This window comes from Camelus ferus, chromosome 36 (genome assembly GCF_009834535.1).
Source record: "Camelus ferus isolate YT-003-E chromosome 36, BCGSAC_Cfer_1.0, whole genome shotgun sequence".
Classification (NCBI taxonomy): Eukaryota; Metazoa; Chordata; class Mammalia; order Artiodactyla; family Camelidae; genus Camelus; species Camelus ferus.
In genome coordinates this window covers 29,093,498-29,107,321 of record NC_045731.1, presented here as the reverse complement: position 1 = coordinate 29,107,321, position 13,824 = coordinate 29,093,498, and positions in this window count along the sequence as shown.

Genomic DNA, 13,824 nt, shown 5'->3' with positions numbered 1-13,824 from the left:
GTGTGTGGGGGAGATGGGGAACCACATTCCACGCAGTTACATGGGGTCACAGGTGTTCCCTGGTAGGGGGAATTCCACTAATTACCTCCTATGTACATGGGGAGGCACTCCCTTCTACTTGGTTTTCCATCCCAACTCCATCATTTCCCTGGTAGCACGCCAAGGGTAACAATCAGGGAAGGCAAGTGAATGGCTTCTATTTTATCCCAGGATCTGAAGACAGAAGATGGAATCTACCAACACTCAGCATTCCAGAACAAGCCTGAGTGTGTGGGGGAGGGGACCAGCCGGGTTCTGCGCAGCTACTTGGGGTCACAGGTGTTCCCATTTAGAGGGAAGTCCGTAATTCCCTCCCCTTTCCATGGGGAGGCATTAGCTGCTACTTTGATTTCCAGCTCAACCCACTCCTTTCCCTGGCTACCTAACTGAAGTAACACTCAGGGAAAGCACACAAAGGCCTTCTAGGTGATTTCAAGTGCTGATGACATAAGATGGAACCTCCCCACACTCATCATTCTAGACCTCGTCTGAGTGTTTGGGGGAGGTGTGGAGCCGCCCTCCATGCAGCTAACTGGTGTCACAGGTGTTCCCTGTTAGGGGGAAGTCCGTAATTACCTCCCCTTTCCATGGAGAGGCACTCGCAGGTACTTGGCTTTCCAGCTGAACTTTGGCCATTCCCTGGCAGCCTGCCATGTGAAACAATCAGCAAAGACAAAGTAAGGGCTTCTAGGAAATCCCAGGCACTACTGACAGAAGAGGGAATCTCACCACACTCAAAAGACCGGAACAGGACTGAGTGTGTTCGGGAGGTGGGGAGCCGCAATCCTCCCAGCTACCTGGGGCCATAATTATTCATTGGTCAGGGGAATTCCGCTAATTACCTCCACTGTCCATGGGGAGGCACTCGATGTTAACTGGATTTCCAGATCAACCGTCGCCTTTCCCTGGCTGCCCACCCTGTGATACAATCAGCGAAATCACAATAAGAGCTTCTAGGGGATTCCAGGCGCTGCAGACAGAAGACAGAACCTCCCCACACTGAACATCCTGGAACAAGGCTGAGTGTTTGGGGGATGTGGGGAGTCGAACTCCACGCAGCTACTTTGGGTTATAGGTGTTCCCTAGTCGGGGGAATTTGGCTATTTACCTCCCATTTCAATGGGGAGGCACTCACTGTTAATTGGCTTTCCAGCTCAATTCCCACCTTTCTCTGGCAGCCTCCCCAATTGAACACTCATATAATCAATGCGAATCGCTTAACAGAGATCCCAGGAGTTCCTGATAAAAGACAGAACCTCCACACACTCAGCATTCCGGAACACGTTTGAGTGTGTGTGGGAAGTGAGGACCCACCCTTCACGTGCTACTTGGAGACACAGGTGTTCCCTTGCAGAGGGTAGTCTGCTAATTACATCCCTGTCTATGAGGAGGCACTCGCTGCTATTTGAAATTCCACCAGACCCTCCCTTTCCCTTGCAGCCCGCCATAGGAAACACTCACGGAAGGCCTGCAAATGGCTTCTATGAGATACCAGGTCCTGTTGACAGAAGACAAACTCGCCGATCTCAGCATTTAAGAACAGGGAAGAGTGTGTGGTGGAGGTGGGGACCCACATTCCATACAGATACATGGTGTTCCCTTGTAGGGGGAAGTTCGCTAATTATCTCCCCTGTTCATGGGTTGTCACTCGCTGCTACTTGGCTTTCCAGCACAACTCCCTCTTTCCCTGGCAGCCCTCACAAAGAAACACTCAGGGAATGCACGTGAAGGACTTCTAGGAGATACCAGGTCCTCCTGACAAAAGACGGAACCTCCCCAAACTCAGTATTCCAGAATACTCCTGAGAGTCTGGGGGAATTGTGGAGCCAATATCCCCGCATCTCACTGGTGTCACAGGTGTTCCTTGGCAGGGGAATGTCCGATAATTACCTCCCCTGTCCATGTGGAGGGACTCGCTGCTACTTGGAATTCCAGACCTATCCCCGCATTTCCTTGGCAGCCCACCTTAAGAAACACTCCGGGAATCTACCCGAAGGGCTTCTATGAGATCCCAGACGCTCGTGACAGAAGACGGTTCCTCCCCAATCTCAACATTTGGGAATACAGTCGTGTGTGTGGAAGGGTGCGAAGCAGTTTCCATGTAGCTCCCTCAGGACACTGGTGTTCCCTGGTAGGGGGAAGTCCCCTAATTACCTCCCCTGTCCATGGGGAGACACTCACTGCTACTTGGTTTTCCAGCCCAATCCCAGCATTTCCCTGGCAGCCCGCCCTAGGAAACACTCAGGGAAAGCAAGCAAAAGGCTTCAAGCCTGCCCTTACCAGGCAGACCTCCCTAGGAAACCCTCATTAAATGCAAGTGAAGGGCTTTTGGAGATCCCTGGGGCTGCTAACATAAGATGGAACTTCCCCGCACTGAGCATTCTGGATCACGGCCGAGTTGTGCAGGAGGTTGGGAGGCGCAATCCACGTAGGTCAATGGGGACACAGGTGTTCCCTGGTCGGGTGAAGTCTGCTAAATACTTCCCCTGTCCATGTGGAGGCACGTGCTGCTACTTGGTTTTCCAGCCCAGCCCCAGCATTTCCCTGGCATCCCTCCCTAGAAAACACCCAGGGAAATAAAGCAAATGTCTTCTAGGAGATCCCAGGTGCTGCAGAATAAAGACGGAACCTCCCCACATTCAGCATTCCAGAACTGAACTGATTGTGTGGGGTAAGTGTGTGGCCGAATTCCACGCAGCAAAATGAGGTCATAGGTGTTCCCTGGTATGGGGAAGTCCGCTCATTCCCTCCCTGTCCATGTGGAGGCACTCGCTGCTACTTGGATTTCCAGCCCAATCCCCGCCTTTCCGTGGCTGCCCGCCCTTTAAAACATTCAGTAAGGCACAATAATGGATTCTAGGAGATCACAGGTGCTGCTGACAGAAGACGGATCCTCCCCAAAACCAGCATTCTGTAACAAGGTTGAATGTGTGGCGGAGGTGCTGAACAGGCCTCCACGTAACTAAGTTGTGACACAGTAGTTCCCGGGTATAGTGAACTCCTCTAATTACCTCCCTGTCTATGTGGAGGCACTTGCTGCTACTTGAATTTCCAGCGAAACCCATACCTTTCTCTGTCAGCCCGCACTTGGAAACACTCACGGAATTCACGCAAAGGGCTTCTAGGAGATCCCAGCCACTGCTGACGGAAGACGGAACCTCCCCACACTCAGCATTCCAGAACACGTCTGAGTGTGTGGAGGAGGTGGGATGCCGCATTCCACGCAGCTACATGGGGCCACAGGTGTTCCATGGTAGGGCGAAGTCCGCTAATTACCTCCCCTGTCCATGTGGATGCACTTGCTGCTACTTGGTTTTCCAACCTATCCCCTGCCATTCACTTGCAGCCCGCCCTAGGAAACACTCAGGAAAGGCACACAAATTGCTCCCAGGTTATTCAGGCGCTGCTGACAAAAGATGGAACCTACCCACAATCAGAATTCCGGAACAAGGCTGAGTGTGCGGGGTACGTGGGGACCGACCCTCCACGCTGCTACATCGGGTCAAATGTGTTCTCTTTTAGGGGAAGTCCCCTACTTACATCCACAGACCATGGGCAGACACTCGCTGCTATTTGGATTTCCTGCCCATCCCCCGCAATTCCCTGGAAGCCATCCATAGGAAACACTCAGGAAAAAAAAGCGAAGGGCTTCTAGGAAATCCCAGGCACTGCTGACAGAACACGGAACCTCCCCACACTCAGCATTCTGGAACACGCCTGAGTGTTTGTGGGAGATGACGACCCACGCTTCATGCAGCTACCTGGGGTCGCAGGTGATCCCTGGTTTGGGGATCTCCACTAGTTACATGCCCTGTCCATGGGGAGGCACTTGCTGATTCTTTATTTTCCAGATGAACTCCCTCCTTTCCCTGGAAGCACGCCCTGTGAAACAATCAGCGAATTCACAATAAGTGCTTCTAGAAGATTCCAGGTGCTGCTGACAGTAGAAGGGACCTCCCCACACTCAACATACCTGAACATGGCTGAGTGTGTGGGGGAGTTGGGGAGTCGCCTTCCACGCAGTTACATGTGGTCACAGTTATTCCCTATGCTGGGGAATTCTGCTAATTACCTCCCCTTCCTATGGGGTGACACTCTATGTTAATTTTCTTTCCCGCTCAAACCCCGCATTTCCCTGGCAGCCTGCCCTAGGAAACCCTCAGAGAAGGCAAGCGAATCACTTATCCGAGATCCCAGGCCCTGCAGACAGAAGACAAAACCTCCGTGAACTCAGCATTCCGGAACACGGCTGAGTGTGTGCTGGAGTTGTGGAACCGCACCCCACGTAGCCTCCTGGAGACACAGGTGTTCCCTTGCAGAGGGAAGTCCACCAATTACTTCCCCGTCTATGAGGAGGCACTCGCTGCTAGTTGAATTTCCACCACAAACCCCGACTTTCCCTGGCATCCCGCCCAAGAACACTCACAGCAGGCACCTGAAGGGCTTCTAGGAGATCCCAGTCACTGCTGACAGTAGACAACCTTCCCACACTCAGCATCCTGGAACAGGCCTGAGTGTGTGTGGGATGTGGGGAGCCAAACTACACGCAGCTACCTGGGGTCACAAGTGTTCCCTTATAGGGGAAGTCCACTAATTACCTCCCCTGTCCATGGGGAGGCACTCGCTAATACTTGGCTTTCCAGATTTACCCATGCCTTTCCCTGACAGCACGTCCTATGAAATAGTCACGGAAGGCACGCAATGTTCTTGTAGGAGATCGCAGGCGCTACTGACAGTTGACGGAACATCCCCAAACTCAGCATTCCGGAACCATGCTGAGTGTGTGTGGGAGGTGCGGAGCCGACTTCCACGCAGCAACCTGCGGACACAGGTATTCCCTTGTAGAGGCAAGTCCGATAATTTCCTCCCTGTATATGGGGAGGCACTTGCTGCTAGTTGAATTTCCATTCCAACTCCCGCATTTCTTTGCAGCCCGACCTAGAAAACACTCACAGAAGTCACGCAAAGGGCTCTTAGGAGATCCAAGGCGCTGCTGACAGAAGACAACCTCCCCACACTCAGTATCCCAGAACAGGGTTGAGTGTGTGCGGGAGTTGTGCAGCCGCCTTCCACACAGCTTCATGGGGTCTCAGGTGTTCCCTTGAAGGGGGAAATCCGCTAATTACCTCCCCTGTCCACACGGTGGCACTTGCTGCTACTTGGATTTCCAGACCTACCCCTAGAAGCTCGCCATAGGAAACACTCAGAGGAGACAGGCTGAGGTATTTTAGGAGATCTCAGGTGCTGCTGACAGAAGACAGAACCTCCCCACACTCAGAATTCGGGAACACAGCTGAGTGTGGGCGGTGAGGAGTCACCCTCCATACAGATACCTAGGGTCAGAGGTGTTCCCTGGTAGGGGGAATTCCTCCAAATTACTCTCCTGTCCATGGGGAGGCACACACCGCTAATTGGATTTCCAGACCAACCGCCGCTTTTCCATGGAAGCACGCCATAGGAAACACTTAAGGAACTCACGCAAATGGCTTCTAGGAAATCCCAGGCACTGCTGATATAACACGGAACCTCCACACATTCAGCATTCTGGAACAAGTCTGTGTTTGTGGGGGAGTAGGGGAGATGCCGTCCACGCAGATACCTGGGGTCACAGGTGTTCCCTGCTATGGGGTAGTCCGCTTATTACCTCCCCTGTCCATGTAGAGCCACTCACAGCTTCTTGGTTTTACATCCTAAGCGCCGCATTTCCCTGGCAGCCCGCACTAGAAAACACTCCAGGAAGGAACGCAAAGGGCTTCTAGGAGATTCCAAGCACTGCTTTCATAAGATGGAACTTACCCTCACTCGGCATTTCAAAATACAGCCGAGTTGTGTGGGAGGGGTCGAGGCGCCCTCCACGTTGCTCCATGGGGACATAGGTGTTCCCTGGTAGGGGGATATCAGCTAAATACCTCCCCTGTCCATTGGAAGGCACTCACTGCTACTTGGTTTTCCAGCCAAACCCCAGAATTTCCCTGGCAGTCCGCCTTAGGAAACACTGAGTGAAGTCACACAAATGGCTTCTAGGTTATTTAAGGCGCTGCTGACATAAGACAGAACCTCCCCACACTCAGCATCCCGGAAGAATGATGAGTGTGTGGGGTAGGTTTTGAGCCACCCTCCACCCAGCTACCTGAGGTCACAGTTGTTCCCTGGTAGTGGGAATTCCGCTAATTACATCCCTTGTCCATGGGGAGGCACTCACTTCTACTTGGATTTCCTGCCCACCCCACACCTTTCCCTGGCATCCATCCATAGGAAACACACAGGGAAATCACGCAAAAGGCTTCTAGGAGATCCCAGGCACTGCTGACAGAACACATAACCTCCCCATACTCAGCATTCCAGAACACGGCTGTGTGTTTGGGGGATGTGGGGAGTCGCACTCCATGAAGCTATCTGGGGTCACATGTTCCCTACTCGGGGGAATTCCGCTAATTACCTCCCCTTACAATGGGGAGGCACTCAGTATTAATTGGCTTTCCAGCTCAACCCCCGTCTTTCTCTGGCATCCCGCCCTAGGAAACACTCAGAGAAGTCACGCAAATCGCTTATCCGAGATCCCAGGTGCTGCTGACAAACGATAGAATCTCCATGCAATCTGCATTCCAGTAAAAGGCTGAGTGTTGCAGGAAGTGTGGAGTGGCCCTCCGCTTAGCTACCTGGAGACACAGGTGTACCCTTGCAGAGGGAAGTCCGCTAATTAAGTACCTGTCTTTTAGGAGGCACTCATTGCTAGCTGATTTCCACCAGACCCAGCCTTTCCCTGGAAGTTGGCCCTAGGAAACACTCACGGAAAGCACACGAAGGGCTTGTAAGAGATCCCAGGCGCTGCTGACATAAGACAACCGCTATACACTCAGCATTTAAGAACATGGCAGACTATGTGGGGGAGGTGGGGAGCCACCTTCCACACAGCTACCTGTGGCCACAGGTGTTCCTTGGTAGGGGGAATACCGTTAATTACCTCCCCTGTCCATGGGGAGTCACTCGCTGCTACTTGGCTTTCCATCAAAACCCCCACTTTCCCTGGCAGCCCTCGCTAGGAAAGACTCAGTGAAGGCACATGAAGGACTTCTAGGAGATCCCAGGTCCTCCTAACAGAAGACGGGACCTCCCCAAACTCAGCATTCCAGAACTCGGCTGAGTGTGTGGTGGGGGTGGGGAGTCGCCCTCCCCGCATCTCCCTGGGGTCACAGGTGTTCCCTGGTATGGGGAAGATAGATAATTCCCTCCCCTGTCCATGGAGAGGGACTCGCTGCTACTTGGATTTCCAGCCAAATCCCTGCCTTTCCCTGGCTTCCCGCCCTTTGAAGCACTCAGCGGAAACTCAGTAATGGCTTATAGGAGATCCCAGGCGCTGCTGACAGAAGATGGAACTTTCCCACCCTCAGCATTCTGGAACAATACTGAGTGTGTGTGGGAGGTGTGGAGCCACTTTCCACGCAGTTACCTGGGGACACATGTGTTCCCTTGTAGAGGCAAGTCCAATAATTTCATCCCTGAATGGGGAGGCACTCGCTGCTAGTTGAATTTCCACTCCAACCACCTCCTTTCCCTTTGCAGCCTGCCCTAGAAAAAACACGGAAGACAGGCAAATGGCTTCTAGGAAATCCCAGGCGCTGCTCACAGAAGACAACCTTCCCACACTCAGCATCCCGGAACAAGGCTGAGTGTGTGGGTGAGGTGGGGAGATGCCTTCCACGCAGCTACATGGGGTAACAGGTGTTCACTTGTAGGGGGAATTCCGCTAAATACCTCCCAGGTCCATGGGAAGGCAATTGCTGCTACTTGGTTTTCCAGCCAACCCCCGCTTTTAGCCGGGAGACCCGACATTGTAAACACTGACGAAGACACGCTAATGGCTTCAATGAGATCCCAGGTGCTGCTGAAAGACGACAGAACCTCCCCATACTCAGCATTCCGGAACACGGCTGAGTGTGTGTGGGCGTTGATTAAACGCCCTCCATGCAGCTACCTAGGGTCACAGGTGTTCCCTGGTAGGGGAAATTCCACTAAATAACTCCCCTGTCCATGTGGAAACACACGCTGCTACTTGGCTTTTCAGCCCATCTCCCGAGTTTCCCTGGCATCCCGCCCTAGAAAAAACACTCAGGAAAGTCACGTGAAGGCCATCCTGGAGATCCCAGGTGCTGCTGATATAAGACAGAACCTCCCGACACTCAGCATTCCGGAAAAAGCCTGAGTGTGTGTGGGCGTTGTTTAGCCACCCTCCACGCAGGTACCTAGGGTCACAGGTGTTCCCTAGTTGGGAGAATTCCGCTAATTACCTCCCCTTCCTATGGGGAGGCACTTGCTCTTAATTTGCTTTCGAGCTCAACCCCTGAATTTCCCTGGCAGCCCGTCCTAGGTTTCAATCATAGAATTCACGTGAATCACTTATCCGAGATCCCAGGCACTGCTGAAAAAGACGGAACCTCCGTGCACTCAGCATTCTGGAACACGGCTCAGTTTGTGCGGGAGTTGTGGAGCCACACTCCACGTAGCTACCTAGAGACACAAGTGTTCCCTTGCAGAGGGAAATCCGCTAATTATATCCCTGTCTATGAGGAGGCACTCACTGCTAGTTGAATTTTCACCCCAAAACCTGCCTTTCCCTGGAAGCCCATCCTAGGAAACACGGAACACATGTGAATGGCTTCTAGGAGATCCAAGGTGCTGCTGACCTAAGACAACCTTCCCACACTCAGAATTTAGGAACAAGACAGAGTGTGTGGTTTAGGTGGGGAGCCGCCATCCACGCAGCTAACTGAGGTCACAGGTGTTCCCTGGAAGGGGGAATTCCACTAATTACCTCCCCTGTCCATGAGGAGGCACTCGCTGCTACTTGGCTTTCCAGCAAAACCTACGAATCTCCCTGGCAGCCCTCGCTAGGAAACACTCAGTGAATGCACCTGAAGGACTTCTAGGAGATCCCAGGTCCTGCTGACAGAAGACGGAACCTCCACACACTCAGCATTCTGGAATACGTGTGAGTGTGTGGGAGAGTTGAGGAGCCGACCTCTATGCAGCTCCCTTGGGTCACAGGTGTTCCCTGTTAGGGGGAATTCCACTAATGCCTCTCCTATCCATGGGGAGGCACTTGCTGCTACTTGGCTTTCTAGCCCAACCTGTGCCTTTCCCTCGCAGCCAGCCCTCTGAAACACTCAGCGAAGACACAGTAATGGCTTCTGGGAATTCCCAGGTTCAGCTGAGGGTATACGGATCCTACTCATACTCATCATTCCATAACAGGGCTGAGTTTGTGGTGGAGGTGCGGAGCCGCCCTCCACATAGCTAACTAGGGTCACAGGTATTTCCTGGTATGGGGAATTCCGCTAATTAACTCCCCTGTCCATGTGGAGGCACAAACTGCTACTTGGCTTTACAGTCCACACAAGCCTTCCCCTGGCAGCCCGCCCTAGGAAACACTCAAGGAATGTAAGCAAAGGGCTTCTAGGATATCCCATGCACTGTTTGCACAAGATGGAACTTCCCCACACTCAGAATTCTGGAACACATCTGAGTGTGTGAGGAATATGGGGAGCCACACTCCACGCAGATATATGGGGTCTCAGGTGTTCCATGGCAGGGGGAATTCCACTAATTTCCTCCCCTGTCCAGGAGGAGGCACTTGATGTTACCTGGCCTTCCAGCCCATCCCCGGCCCTTCCCTGGCACCCTGCCCCAGGAAACCCTCATGGAACACACGGGCTTCGAGGAGATCCCAGGCTCTGTTGACATAAGACAGAACCTCCCCACACTCAGCATTCCGGAACAAGGCCGAATTGTGCAGGAGGGATCAAGGCACCCTCCACATAGCTCCTTGGGAACACAGGTGTTCCATTGTAGGTGGAAGTCTGCTAATTACCTCCCCTGTCCACGGGGAGGTACCCTTGCTACTTGGTTTTCCAGCCCAACCCCAGCATTTCCCTGGCAGCCTTCCCTAGTAAACACTCAGGGAAGACAAGAGAAAGGCTTCTAGGAGATCCCAGGTTCTGCTGATGCAACATGGAACCTCTGCACACTCAGCATTCCAGAACGCATCTGAGTGTGTTTGTGAGGTGGTGAGCCACCCTCCAAGCAGCTTCATGGGGACACAGGTATTCCCCTGTAGGGTTTGTTCCTCTAATTTCCTCCCTTGTTGATGGCGAGGCACTCAATTCTACTAGGTCTTCCAGGATAACCCCCTCATTTCCCTGGGAGCCTGCCCTAGGAAACACTAACAGAAGGCACTCGAAGGGCTTCTATGTAATCCCAGGTGCTGCTGACAGAAGACAGAAACTCCCTAACCCTCTGGAATCTGGAACACAGCTGAGTGTGTAGGTGAGTTATGTAGCCGCCCTCCACGCAGGTAACTGAGGTCACAGGTGTTCCCTGGTAGGGGGAAGTCCTCTAATTCCCTCCCCTGTCCATGTGGAGGGTCTCGCTGCTACATGGCTTTCCAGTCAAACCCCCACCATTCCCTGGCTGCCCGACCTGTGAAACAGCATAAACACAGTAATGGCTTCTAGGAGATTTCAGTCGCTGCTGACAAAAGACAGATCCTCCCCACACTCAGCATTCCTTAAAAGGTCTGAGTGTGTGTTGGAGTTGTGGAGCCACAATTCACGCAGATAACTGGGGACACAGGTGTTCCCTGGTAGAGTGAAGTCCGCTAATTACCTCCGAGTCTATGTGGAGGCACTCGCTGCTACTTGAATTTCCAGCCCAACCCATGCATTTCCCTGGCAGCTCGGACTAGGATACACTCACAGAAGGCATGCAAAGGGCTTCTAGGAAATCCCAGGTGCTGCTGACAGAAGAGGGAACCTCCCCACACTCAGCATACTGGAACATGGCTTATTGGTAGGGGGAGGTGGGGAGCCGACTTCCACTCAGCTACCTGGGTCCACAGGTGTTCTCTTGTCAGGGGATTTCTTCTAATTACCTCCCCTTTCCATGGGGAGGCACTCACTGCTACTTGGCTTTCCAGCAAAATCCCCGACTTTCCCTTGCAACCCTCGCTAGGAAACACTCAAGGAATATACATGAAGGGCTTCTAGGAGATCCCAGGTCCCGCTGACAGAAGATGGAAGCTCCCCACTCTCAGCATTCCGGAACATGGCTGAGTGTGCGGGGGAGGTGGGGAGCCGCCCTCCAGGCAGATACCTGAGGTTACAGGTGATCCTTGGTAGGGGAAATTCCGTAATTATCTCCCGATTCCATGGGGACGCACTCAATGTTACCTGGCTTTCTAGCCAACCCCCACTTTCCCTGGCAGCCCACCTGAGGAAACCCTCAGGGAGAGAAGTCGAATGCCTTATGGGAGATCCCAGGTGCTAATGACAGAAGACGGAACATCCAAATTTTCAGCATACCAAAACACTGCTGAGTGTGTGAGGGAGATGGCGAGCCGCATTCCACGAAGATACATGGGGTCACAGGTGTTCCATGGTAGGGGGAAGCCCGTAATTACTTCCCCTTTCCATGGGGAGGCACTCGCTGCTACTTGGATTTCCAGCCAAACTTTGGCCTTTCCCTGGCAGCCTGCACTGTGAAATAATCAGCAAAGACACAGTAAGGGTTTCTAGGAAATCCCAGGTGCTGCTGACAGAAAAGGGAACCTCACCACACTCAAAATACTGGAACAGGGCTGAGTGTGTTCTGGAGTTGGGGAGTCGCAATACTCGCAGCTACCTGGGCCTCAAGTTTTCATTTGTCGGGGGAATCCGCTAATTACCTCCACTCTCCATGGGGAGGCATTCGCTGTTAATTGGGTTTCCAGCTCAAACCCCGCCTTTCCCTGACAGCCCGCCCTAGGAAACACTAAGAGAATTCACGTGAATTGCTTCTATTAGATCCCAGGCGCTGCTGACAGAATACGGCACCTCCCCACACTCAGCATTCCGGACATGGCTGAGTGTGAGGGGGAGGTGGGGAGACACCCTACACGCAGCTACCGGGGGTCCCATGTGTTCCCTGTTTAGGGGAAATCAGCTAAATACCTCCCCTGCCCATGTGGAGGCAATCGCTACTACTTGGTTTCCAGCCTAACAACCGCATTTTCCTGGCAGCCCGCCTTAGGAAACAATCAAGGATGTACGCAAAGGGCTTCTATAAGATCCCAGGCGCTACAGATAGAGGACAGAACCTCCCCACACAGCTTTCCAGAACACGGCTGTGTATGTGGGGGAAGTAGGGAGCCAACTTCCACTCAGCTACCTAGTGTGACACGTGTTCCCTGTAAGGGGAAGTTTGCTAATTACCTCCCCATTCCATGGGGATGCACTCTCTGCTACTTGGATTTCCAGCCCAATCCCCTCCTTTCCCTTGTAGCCCGCCCTGGGATACACTCAAGTAATTTATGAGAATGGCTTCAAGGAGATCCCAGGCCCTGCTGAAAGAAGACGTAACCTCGCACACTCTGCATTATGGAACATGCCCGAGTGTGTGGGGAAGTGGTTGAGGCGCCTCCACGCAGCTACATGGGGACACACGTGTTCCCTGGTTGGGGGAAGTCTGCTAATTTACTCCCCTGTCCATGGGGAGGCACTCACTGATTCTTGGATTTCCAGCACAACCCCAGAGTTTTCCTGGTAGCCCGCCCTAGGAAACAGTCAGTGAAGGCACACGAATGGCTTCTATGTTATTTCAGGTGCTGCTGAGAGAAGACGGACCTCCCCACACTCAAAATATTGTAACAAGTCTGAGTGTGTGGGGAATGTGGGGAGTCCCACTCCACACAGCTACCTGGGGTCACAGGTGTTCCCTACTCAGGGGTATTTTGTTAATTACCTCCCCTTTCAATGGGGAGGCACTTGCTTTTAATTGGCTTTCCAGCTCAATTCCCTCCTTTCCCTGGCAGCCCGCCCTAGGAAATACTCAGTGAAGTCTCTTGAATCACTTATCCTAGATCCTATGTGTTGCTGACAATCGACGGAAACTCCACACACTCAGCATTCCGGAACAAGGCTGAGTGTGTGCGGGAAGCGTGGAGCGGCCCTCCTCGTAGCTACCTGGTGACACAGGTGTTCCCATGCAGAGAGAAGTCTGCAAATTACATTCCTGTCTATTAGGAGGCACTCGCTGATAGTTGAATTTCCACCCGACCCAGGCTTTCCCTGTCAGCCCGCCCTAGGATTCACTCACGGAAGGCAGGCAAAGGGCTTCTAGGAAATCCCATGCGCCGATGAATGAAGACAACCTCCCCACACTCAGCATTTAAGAACAGGGAAGAGTGTGTGGGGGAGGTTTGGAGCCATCCTCCCCTCATATAAGTGGGGTCACTGGTGTTCCCTGGTACAGGGAACATAGATAATTCCTTCCCCTGTCCATGGAGAAGGAATCACTGCTACTTGGCTTTCCAGCCAAACCCCCACTTTCCCTGGCTGCCTGCACTTTGAAACACTCAGTGAAGACACAATAAATGCTTGTAATTAATCCCAGGATCTGCTGACAGAAGACGGAACCTCCCCAAACTCAGCATACCACATCTCATTTCATTGTGCGGGGGAGATGTGAAGCCACCCTCCACGCAGCAACCTGGGCTCACAGGTGTTCCCTGGTAGGGAGAAGTCCGCTAATTACCTCCCCTGTCCATGTGGAGGCACTTGCTCTTACTTGGTTTTCCAGCCTATCCCCCGCCTTTAGTTGGAAAACCGCTCTAGGAAAAACTCAGGAAATGTAAGACAAGGACTTCCAGAATATCCCAGACGCTGCTGACAGAAGACGGAACCTCCCAACACTCACCATTCTGGAACAAGCCCGAGTGTGTTGGGGAGTGTGCGAGGCGGCAACCATGTAGCT